A 10,489-nucleotide genomic window follows, 5' to 3' on the forward strand; every position below is an offset into this window, starting at 1 on the left:
GAAGGCAGAAAAATTTTTTTTTACTTGCATCATAGTTTTAATGCAGATGTATCTTGTACCTTCTGAGTCTTCCCACGAGTTACCCAAGTGGCTCCTATGGACATCAACTCACTGTGTACCTCCTCCTAAGCAGCCTTCTCACTGAGTGCCCCTCAATATCTTCTGGATATCTCTAACCGCATCCTTTCAAGGAATGTCCAACAGGGTCCAATACTTCCTGAGGACCTCCTCAGCATCCTCTAACTGTCTGCAGGACTTGCTAAGGGCATCCTGAGTACCATCCCACATCTGTGTGGACTGTACTCTCATTACAATTTTCTTTTTTTTCTTTTTTTTAAAATTTATTTAATACTTAATAATTATTCTTTGGTTTCCGGGCAAACATCCCCCCCCTCCCCTTCCTTATGGGTGTTCCCTTCCCAACCCTCCCCCCATTGCCGCCCTCCCCCCAACAGTCTAGTTCACTGGGGGTTCAGTCTTAGCAGGACCCAGGGCTTCCCCTTCCACTGGTGCTCTTACTAGGATATTCATTGCTACCTGTGAGGTCAGAGTCCAGGGTCAGTCCATGTATAGTCTTTAGGTAGTGGCTTAGTCCCTGGAAGCTCTGGTTGCTTGGCATTGTTGTACATATGGGGTCTCGAGCCCCTTCAAGCTCTTCCAGTTCTTTCTCTGATTCCTTCAACGGGGGTCCTATTCTCAGTTCAGTGGTTTGCTGCTGGCATTCTGAAGGCAGAAAATTTTAAATAAGTTCCCTTATCTGCTCAGTCTACAACAGATAGCATGACAATGATAATGGTATTTGTAGAAGATACTACATCGTGAGATAGGTAACCAGACATTCAGGCACAGGTGTCAACCCTTGGGAAATAGTCTCATAAGAAGTCCATTAATCCTCTCCAAAATATTGCATCTAATGATGTAAACTACTCTCAGTAATCCCCAGATCTTAAAAGTTTCACCATCTCAGCAATACAACACTGAGTTTTCCAAGAACAAGATTTTAGGACATGAACCTTTAGGAAATGCATTCAAGCAATTTCCAAACCTTAGTATATCAGACAGGTATTTTTTTCTGGTAACATAGTAAGGCAATTACAACTAATATGTTATAGTCAGTGGTCAGCTCTTCCCAACCTTCACAGTTATCATGAAGAAAGCCATTTTGAATGTATAGAAGATTCAATACAAAAACTGTGAAATAAAGATTTATACATGGCAAGACTACACTGATAAATGAAAACGGACAAATTTGTCACCATGACACCTGCCTCAGGAGAAGTGTTAAAAATAGTGCTTTAAGTTGAATGAAAAAAGTCTTCAATAATAATATAAAGCATACCAAAGAATAAAAGGTCAGTAAGCAAACTTAAAAAAAAATACAGAATATGACAAACCTCTAATGCTATTACCTAGTCACTTCAAACCCTAGTATATAAGTCAAAATAATAAAAACAGGCATCTGTAAAATTATTATGTATCTTTAAATGTCATTAAAAGTAATTCAGATATGATACAGTATAACATATAATTAATAATACTGTGTAGTATTTCTAAAATTTATTGATAAAGTGTCTTATGTTAAACAGCATAATCATGAGTGAAAAATAAATAAAAATGAAGGAAGTTGGAAAATTCGAAGATGATGAATACGCTTATAAGCTTCCTTTTGATGACACTGCTTCATCTGTTCATTCACTTGTTTAAAAGCTATCACTTTAATGTAAGCATCTCGACCTGTACCTGCTAGACTCCACAGATATTCTTCCCTGATGAAAGTTTTTACTTCATATGACCAAAGCTACTGGAATTTGTATTCATTTCCCCAAACTTCAAAGTTCCAGCATTGGTGGGCAGATTGGCAAAAGGTGATGCCAGACCACAGACGGTTTCTGGGGTTTTTCTCCCATTGACTTAAAACCTCCAAAACAAAGATAGGAAACACAATGGGCCTGCTGCTCACCTCATATGCTTAGATTTCTAACTCAAGCAGCAAGGGCTTGGGAACTTGCACGGAGCCATATTGGATTTGGGCCTAGCCGCTTTTTGACTGCATGGTTCAAAGTGAATCTGGGCTGTTTGGCCACAGAGACTCACCCCGAAGATGACTGCCATAAATCTTAAGATTGTTGGATAAAGCCTCTCCCATGAATTTACGGCACAGGAGTATAACATTCAAGGGATGCCTCAGCTCCCTTCAGCAGATACCTTCCCTCAGCAGATACCAGTTATCTCCTCAGTCAACACCCAGTGTCTCCACCACCTGACCTCATCGCCTGACTTCTTTGCCTCCAGCTATCACTGCCTATACCCTCATCTCCCCCTCCTTCATATTTCACAAAGGTCACTCCCCCTACCTGAAAGCCTTAAAAGCTGCAATGTTCATCCCAATAAACGAGACCTTGACAACAGAACTTTTGCTTGGTCTCCTTCTTCTCTTCACCCCCATTTTGGCCCACAGGTAGAAAGCCTCTTCGGGACCCTGAATAACTGGGTCCCCGCTGGCGGGGACAGGAACTCATGATTTTTGAATAGTAATACATAACTCTGTAGTGTGAGTGGCACTGAGGCTGGCCTGTGAACTTCCCAGTGCTACCGCTGTGGGGCCAGACCTGCCTCATAGCTATCTACCTTCATGTCATTGAGGCTGAGATCCTCATTTTGGTCATAGGTACACTTTAACCACTCTACCTTCATCTCCAGATCATCTTCAGGGTCATACACATGCTGCAGGTAATTGTCTCTTGCTGGCTGGATCATTCATGATAAAGTGGGCCTTCATCTTGCCCCTAATGATCTGATCTAACTTCTGGCTAAACTCTTGCAGTTTCTCTAACTGGTCAGGTTTCAAGCTGTTGCCCACTGTGCATAGGTTCTTGCTTATCAATTCTCAGATATCTTTCAGTATCCCTTCTAGAGTGGTAAAATTGCCCCCCAAGGACAGCAATTCTCAGTTCAAAACTCAGCTTCAGGATCTCCATGCCACAGGTCTCAGACTTAAGGTCATCTCTGAGGGACCTGTGACGTGGAGAGCGATCTTTGTACTCAAGGGCTGTATTGCTTCCCTTGGACCTTCCTTATTAGTCCAATGCCCACAATCCTCGAAGTTGGTGGCCATGATGATACCCTCTTTAAAGAGGAGGGTTTAGACAAGCTTCCTGTTGGTCTAAGCTGGGCCATTGCACTCTGGGCAGTTTGTGTTGAACAGGAGGATTTTGTTTCTAAGGTCTTTCTCTTCCAACTTCTCATTCTTCTGCTTGGACTGTCAGCATCTCAGCTTGCTATAGGTTCTGGTTACAGTATATGATCACCAAGGCAACATATTTGTGCGGAGCACGTGAGTTGTCTACAAAGCTATTTCCAGAGGGATTTTTGATGATCACAGTGCAAAGGGAAGCTTCAGTTTGCCGATGAACTCATGAACTCTTTCAGCTATGAAACCTTCCATTGTCCTTCACGTGGGTTGGTCCTGTTCCAGGCCAGTGATTGTGTGGTTACTCAGTCACTCAATAGCACCCAGATAAAAGCTAGAGTTTCAAAATTCAGCTCAGGTATCCTTGTGGTGGCTGAGCCTGTCTTCACCATTTCTCCATTCAAGCCCTCTTGGCTTCTAACTGTTGAGGTATAGCACACTTCCTGGTCCCAGATCCTGACTGCTGCCTGGATCTTGATGTTGTTCCAGCCACAAGGCTCATAGGAAAAGGAGCTCATGATTATTTCTCTAAGATGACACAACTTCTAATTGCCAATTTATGTATATCAGTTATTTAATACAGCAACATATTTAAATTAAATGATGTAAAAATGAGATTTAACGGGGCATTAGTGACTAGAGGCCCTTCTAGCCTCCTGGCATTGGCATAGGTACATACACTTGCAAACACTCAAGTCTATACACCTATTCAGATGAATAAGCATGGATAAATAAATCTTTAAAGTACCGTAAAAATCTCCTACAAATGTAAATCTGATATTGTTAAGGCACAAGAGTGATAATTTCAGAATGGTACATACTAAACTGAAATGAAAGCAGCATATCACCCAGTACTTAATTGGATAGACAATTTTATTATCAATTTTGAGTGGTGCCAGATAAAAAGCTATATCTGGACACCTACCATTTGGAAAAATTATAAAAATTACCAGGGATTTTTGGCATTATAATGTAGAGATTCGGGTCTTTCGAGCATCATGAAATGAAATTTTCAGCTCCCAGATTGCCTTTTATTGTCAAAGAACCTACTATCTTCAGAATTAGCCTACTAGAGGAACATGAAGCCACACCCCTGCATGAGGCACTAGTGGGAGTTAATAGTCATTTAACTGGGGGTAGAGATATCATTTCCTTCATTAGTGTATCCATGATAAGTTGTCCATCCATGTCCCAGTAAATAACCTCCCACCTGTGCCCACAGAAGCAGTGCTAATTAAATTCAGTAGGTCAGATACATGAAAAGGATCATAAAAAGTAGGAGGAAAACTTGTAGGGAATAAAAAGTATCTCAGCGAGAGAGATAGAGGCGAAAAGGATGGAGGATGAAAACAACTAAACTTTATATGCACATATAAAACTGGAAAAGACAGAAGTGAATCATTAGATATTTAAAGAATAAAAAATATTAACCTATTCCCTTGTTGTCACCTTTAGTCATCAGATATTTTAACTCTCTGTTGAATCAAACTAGAGTTTTCTCTACCTCTCTATAATTCTATTTCAAATCTTTTTGCAACAAAAAAAGCCTAATTTTCAAAATCATAGAAGAAACTACTCAAGTTTTACATGATTTTTGACTACACATTACAATAAATTGACTAGAAATTGCAGATAAAAATCATTACATTAAACTGACTCGGAATAGCAGAGAAAATTCACATTTTCAGCAGAGAATACTCTGCTCCAATCTTAAGTTTCTCTGTGCTGAATCTCTAAAATGTAAAAGGCTATCTTTTCTCAATGAGCTTCTTAAAGGAATGAATGAGTACTAGTCAAGTGCAAATCAAACAAGCAAGCAATCAAAGGAAGAAAAAACCCATTGCTTGAAATCCAGAGCTATTGCGGAGTTTCTGATTTTTTTTTTAAACTGGCTTATGAGTGGTGATAATTATTCCTTCGTGAACAAATCCAAGGATTGAGCAATACTGCTAAAACTCACAAATGGGGAATTGCTCACAGCAATCATTATTTCATCACGATTAACCCAAAACTAATGGGTTTGGGTTTTTAAATAGCACTTGTGTTTTTCTGTTGCAATTTCCTACTTAATTATAAAAATCACTGCTGTAGCCTACCTGTTAGTTATGGGTTCAATCTGCCAAAATTCTTACCCACATGCATATACTAAGAACCCTGAACTTCTCATGAAGTATCCTTTCAACAGCTGCTAACAGGATTTTCCAAAAGACCTCTCTAGGCCCTGCCACTGACGTACTTTGCATAAAATTTACATTGCTTAAACCTTAAAATAAAATAAAAAATCTATTTCCATTTAATTAAATGTTTCTGAATACTGCATTAGGAATGCATTATGTATTCTATCTTTCTCTTTTATAATGTGCAACAAGGTAACAATATTAAAAGGAGGGGATTAGCGTGTGGGAACAAATTTCCCCACTGAGTGATTTTAAATAAATCAATCTTTAGAATCTATTTTCATTTAATAATGCAAGAACAGGTTATTATTGGCAAAAGAGATAAATGACAATCACAATCACACCGCTAGCCTACATTCAGTGATGAAATTTTCAAAATTTGTTAATGGGTGTTGTAAATAATTTCTATCCTTTTCTATGCAGCAATTGGCGAAAACATTAATGTCTGATTTCTCGAAAAAGATTTATTATGAATGACTCATTAGTATGAAATAGCAACCAAAGCAATCAGGAGTCAATGAGAAATATTGCTGATTATTGTCAAACATGAAATTTAAAGTGTTTTGTCGCTTATGAGAAAATTTCATCATGGGTAAAAGTTCTTCAGTTCTGATATTAATTGCATATATTTTCAGTTATGAGGTTTATTTGTAGACTTATAAATCTATAAATTTAAAGTTGTGAAATGAATATATTATATATACATGTTACATTCACATTGTAATATAGAATTTAGGATAAGCTATAAGCTATCACTGGCTAAATGGTTGCCAGGAAGAAAATTATCAGGTCCTGGATTTAGCTGGAGTGAGTGGCATAGAGGAGATCATCCAGTCTCTTTAGACTTCTGCTTCTTCAATTCACTATCTGCAATGCAATGCAGAGTCCCTAAGGGACCTTCCAAGGTGAATGTTTAACAATCTTTTTACCCTGTGTATTGATTATGTAATAGTCACTATTTAACCTCTAATAGCCCATCAAGATTAGAAAATAGTTTTGATTGCATGACTCATCTTGCATGTAAACAGCTTTCCATTTCTGTAATGAGTAGCCAAGATAAATCAACTGATGAAATGAAAACAATGATTTTCACTTCTAGTTTCAGAGGTACAATCCATCACTGATTGGCCCAGTTGTAAGGCAGTATATTATGGTAAGCAGCACATTGTAGAATCAGATTGTTCACCTTATGGCCATAAAGTGAAGATAGAAAGTCACCATTATTGCACACTTGCTTGGATTGGAGGTCCTATCTCCCAGTGACTAGAAGTTCCTAGAATGGACAATACTGTATAATATTGCTACCTCTCAACAGTGTCAAGCAAGGTAATAATACCTTAACATATAAATTATAGCTTTCTCCTCCTGGTCAAAAGAGTGCATGTTCATTTTATAATATACAATGCATATCATTTCACAGAGTCAACTGTGACTGTTCCAACATTGCTCGAAACTCCATATCCAAAACCTGAGATACCGTTTAGTTGTAAATACCAGTAAAAGTCAGGGATAGGGGGAAGTCACATACAAGCAAAATAAAGTGGCATGGGGAAAACGGTCTAACTTCCAAAAGAATAGGGAAGCAACAATGGAGCAGAACAAAGAAAGACTATAAAAATCATCACGGTAAATATTAAAACCAACATCTGCTTTTGGCATCTGAAACACACTTTGGTAAGATATGGGTTCCAAACAGAGTAGACAATCCAACTCCCATCTCTTTGCTGGATGGAGCCACCATGTGGGATGATTAAGTCTCTCTAGTTTCTGGTAGGCTGCAAGTCATGAGTCCTGGAAAATTAACAGATACTAAAGCCATCCCTTCCCAATGGCTCCCAAATTTTTGTTATGAAAAATTGAATAGTGGAATGGAATCCACAGACCAAGGGAGGTTGCATTTCAGGAGGAGGTTTTATTGTTCAGTTAAAAATAGAATCTTAGAATAAAGAAGGCAGAGCCCCTACATAGCGGAAATGGATGCTCCATCATTCTATTTCCACTTTAGTCAAACTGGAAAAGGTTATTTGTTCTGTTCTTCTATACTCCTGCTGTGTTGGGTTGAAATTTTCTGTACCAGGTATATTTGTTTGTGACTTTGAAGCTCAGCCTTATGTAAATTCTTAAGGCCCAGACACATTGCTTGCAAATTGTGTCTTTATTCTTTGCTATGTTGTAAAATTCATAGTCTCAAATCTAATTTCCATTGACATTCTCTTTTCCACTTGAGACCTTATTAATAGTCTTCACTGTACCCATTCTTCTCACAGTTCTGAATTTCAGAGACTTTACTGTACTTACTTGTTGAACTGCCTTACAATATTCTAGGCTTTTGTCCACCTGCTCCTTTAACTCCTATAAGCCAGCTATAAAGCTAGCTTTGCATCATGTAATGTACACACCACTATGGCCACTCCATTCTCAGTGCCATATATGTCAATGTTCCATTATTGCAGCAAATAACAGAAATGAATCAACTTTTAAAGATAAAAGGCTTGGTTTAGCTCAACAGTTTGGACATTTCAGCCATGCTAAATCAACTCAATTTTTGGTGCCTATGGTGCATCACAATACAATGCAGAAACCAGTGGTGGAATACAAATGCTCACCTTGTGTCTGGATATGAAGAAGGAGAATGACACTTATCCAGACCTAATAAATCTCTCATGTTTACAGCTATTTTAAGGGAATTTCATTATTTCCCACCTCACCTTCTAAGATTTTCATTACAATCTAACAAGTCCGAACCTGGAACTATCCCTTTAGTATATCGATATTTGTAGACACTGTGGAGTCAAACTCAGCATCTTGAAAATGCAGCACCAAATGCTCTAGTTTTTAAAGTCAAGTCATAAACTAGCCTCGAAAAATCAGTGAATTGATTTTATCAGTTTTAAATACTGTTGGTTTTAAGTCCCTTAGAAACAGTCACATTTGAAGTTTCCTCTATAAGACAAAACCAAACCCATCAGGAGGGGAAACTAGAAAAGGATTGAATTCCTTTGAAGATTACTATTTTTGAAAGTTATCTCTAGGGTTAATGCAATCTACCTCATCCACAAATCTACTTAGGGTTAGGCTCCTGAATTTGCTATCCCTTTGGCTGGTGGCTAGAACTGACTGATAGGTTTGGTGATTCCCACAGGGGGGAGCTTGTATGAAAGGAATTACTAGCTTTGAAAACACAGCTATTAACCTTGAGCATCTTTAATCGCCCACCAATTAAGCATAAGCACCCTTAAGCTCCCAGTGATTAACCTTTATTACCCCATGTTGCTCCCACAGGCTCTCCTACTTACATAAAGACAAACAGCAGAATGACAAACTCTAATACTGTTAACCTTTTCCTAGTGTTATTTTGATTACACTGATGTAAAAAAAAAGTACTTTATTGACTTTGAAAGTATCTTGATTGTCGCAGTGAAAAAAAAATTCAAAGTTTTTAAAAGTGTTTAAATCAAAGTCTCTATGCCAAACTAGATTTGGGGAAACCAGTCTCCTGACTAAGTATTAGAAAAGCAATATACTAAGAGTGAGAGATATGGATGTTATATTCAATTCAGCATGAATAGAACAACCAAAATGTCATCAAAATTCTCTGATCCTTAATCTTCTCAGCTAGAAGTCCAGGAAGTTGTTTTTGTCTTGTTTTATCTATTTTTTTATCTCTTCTCTGCATGTTGTTCGTTGTTTTTATGGCTTGGGTCCCATTACTTAGCTCATGCTTGACCCGAATTCAGGGTTCTCTTTTTGTGGGCTCTTAATCTCATTGATTAATAATTTTTTAATGGACTCAGAAAGAAGACCAAAAAACCATTTTATTAAAGTTTGAGAGAAAAGCAACAGGGAAGAGAAGCTGTAAACCTTGCCAGCTGCTGGGAGAAGGTTTGATGGATACAAGGAAGAGGAGAGCCATGCCTTCAGAGTTAGAGTTCAAGAACATAGGCTTGCTCAGCAATGGAGTTGGGCCAACAGATGTGTTGTCGTGGGGTTGGTTGAGACAGAGTGATGATACCCAGTATCAGGGCAAGCATAGTTAGGATTTTGGTATATAGCCTAAGAAGAGATAGAGAAAGGGAAATGTTATGCTTTTGAATTAGAACTCATAACAGTAGGCAGACTTAGCGGTAAAGATCTGTAAGCAAGTGTCTTGAAGGTGTGGCTTCTTAGGAATTGTAAGTATATTATTTCAGTACAGAGGTAAGTATTCCTTTTATAGCCTTAGCAAGTCTTAAGGTGAATTAGAAATACTGAGGGCTGTTCTCCTGGCCAAGCTACAGACAAACACCTTAGAATTAACTCTTTTTTAAAAAATGTATGTCTTTTATTTACATTCTGAATGTCACCCGTCCTTGTAGAGATAAATTGGAGATGGGAGTGCTTGTCTGCTCCTCCACAGGGCTCGGAGTCTGGGGAGGCTGATGCCACAGGACCGTGGGAAGCTTTGGAACACCACTCCAGGGTTGAGGAAGCAGAGCCTGACCACAGGATACAGCCAAAGCTGGCTCAGAGGTCACCGGGCCTACAAGGAGGCCAGAGCCATCGATTCTCAGGCTCTTGGGCATCCAGGCACTGCTGGGATGCTGCAGAAGAACTGAGAACAAGAACAGAGTGTAGGCCCTCGCTGCGGGGCTGGATATAGCCCGGGCCAAGGGGGAAAAGAGGGGGAACTCCAGCTGGTCCTGTAGGGAGAGTGGGCTTGCGCACGGTGGTGGCCACCATTGGGAGTGCAGCGAGGCCTTCTTCAGGAGATTAGACTGTGGCTCTGTAGGTTAAGGCCTTCTCTATGGCTCCCCAGGAAGGATCCCATGAAAAGAAGCAGTCCATGGTTTCAAGGCATTTATTGTCATGGCAGAAAGTGGATGAGTAAAACTGTACCCCACTTCTCAGGGTAAGCCTGAGGTTAAATATCTTTTGCAGGGAGGAGAGTCTGGGAAGGGAAATTCACTGACTCCAGGCCTTTAGACACCTCATTATAATGGAGATCTGTCTTGAGCCTATGTGACCTATGGTCACATCTTCTACCTGCAAAGGGACTTGGGACATTGGCCTTACGTGATTGATGGTCACAAATCTATAAAGGACTGCAGGACAGTGACTGGCCTGATTTCCTAGAAGCTTAGGG

The 10,489-nt window shown here is 39.3% G+C and overlaps 1 pseudogene; it reads right to left on the reverse strand.

Annotated features, from left to right (window-relative positions):
* Positions 1–2,589: 2,589 nt before the first annotated feature.
* Positions 2,590–8,032, reverse strand: Zpr1-ps1 (ZPR1 zinc finger, pseudogene 1; annotated as a pseudogene).
* Between the last annotated feature and the right edge of the window lie 2,457 nt (positions 8,033–10,489).

Source organism: Rattus norvegicus, chromosome X (genome assembly GCF_021556685.1).
Source record: "Rattus norvegicus strain SHRSP/BbbUtx chromosome X, alternate assembly SHRSP_T2T, whole genome shotgun sequence".
Classification (NCBI taxonomy): Eukaryota; Metazoa; Chordata; class Mammalia; order Rodentia; family Muridae; genus Rattus; species Rattus norvegicus.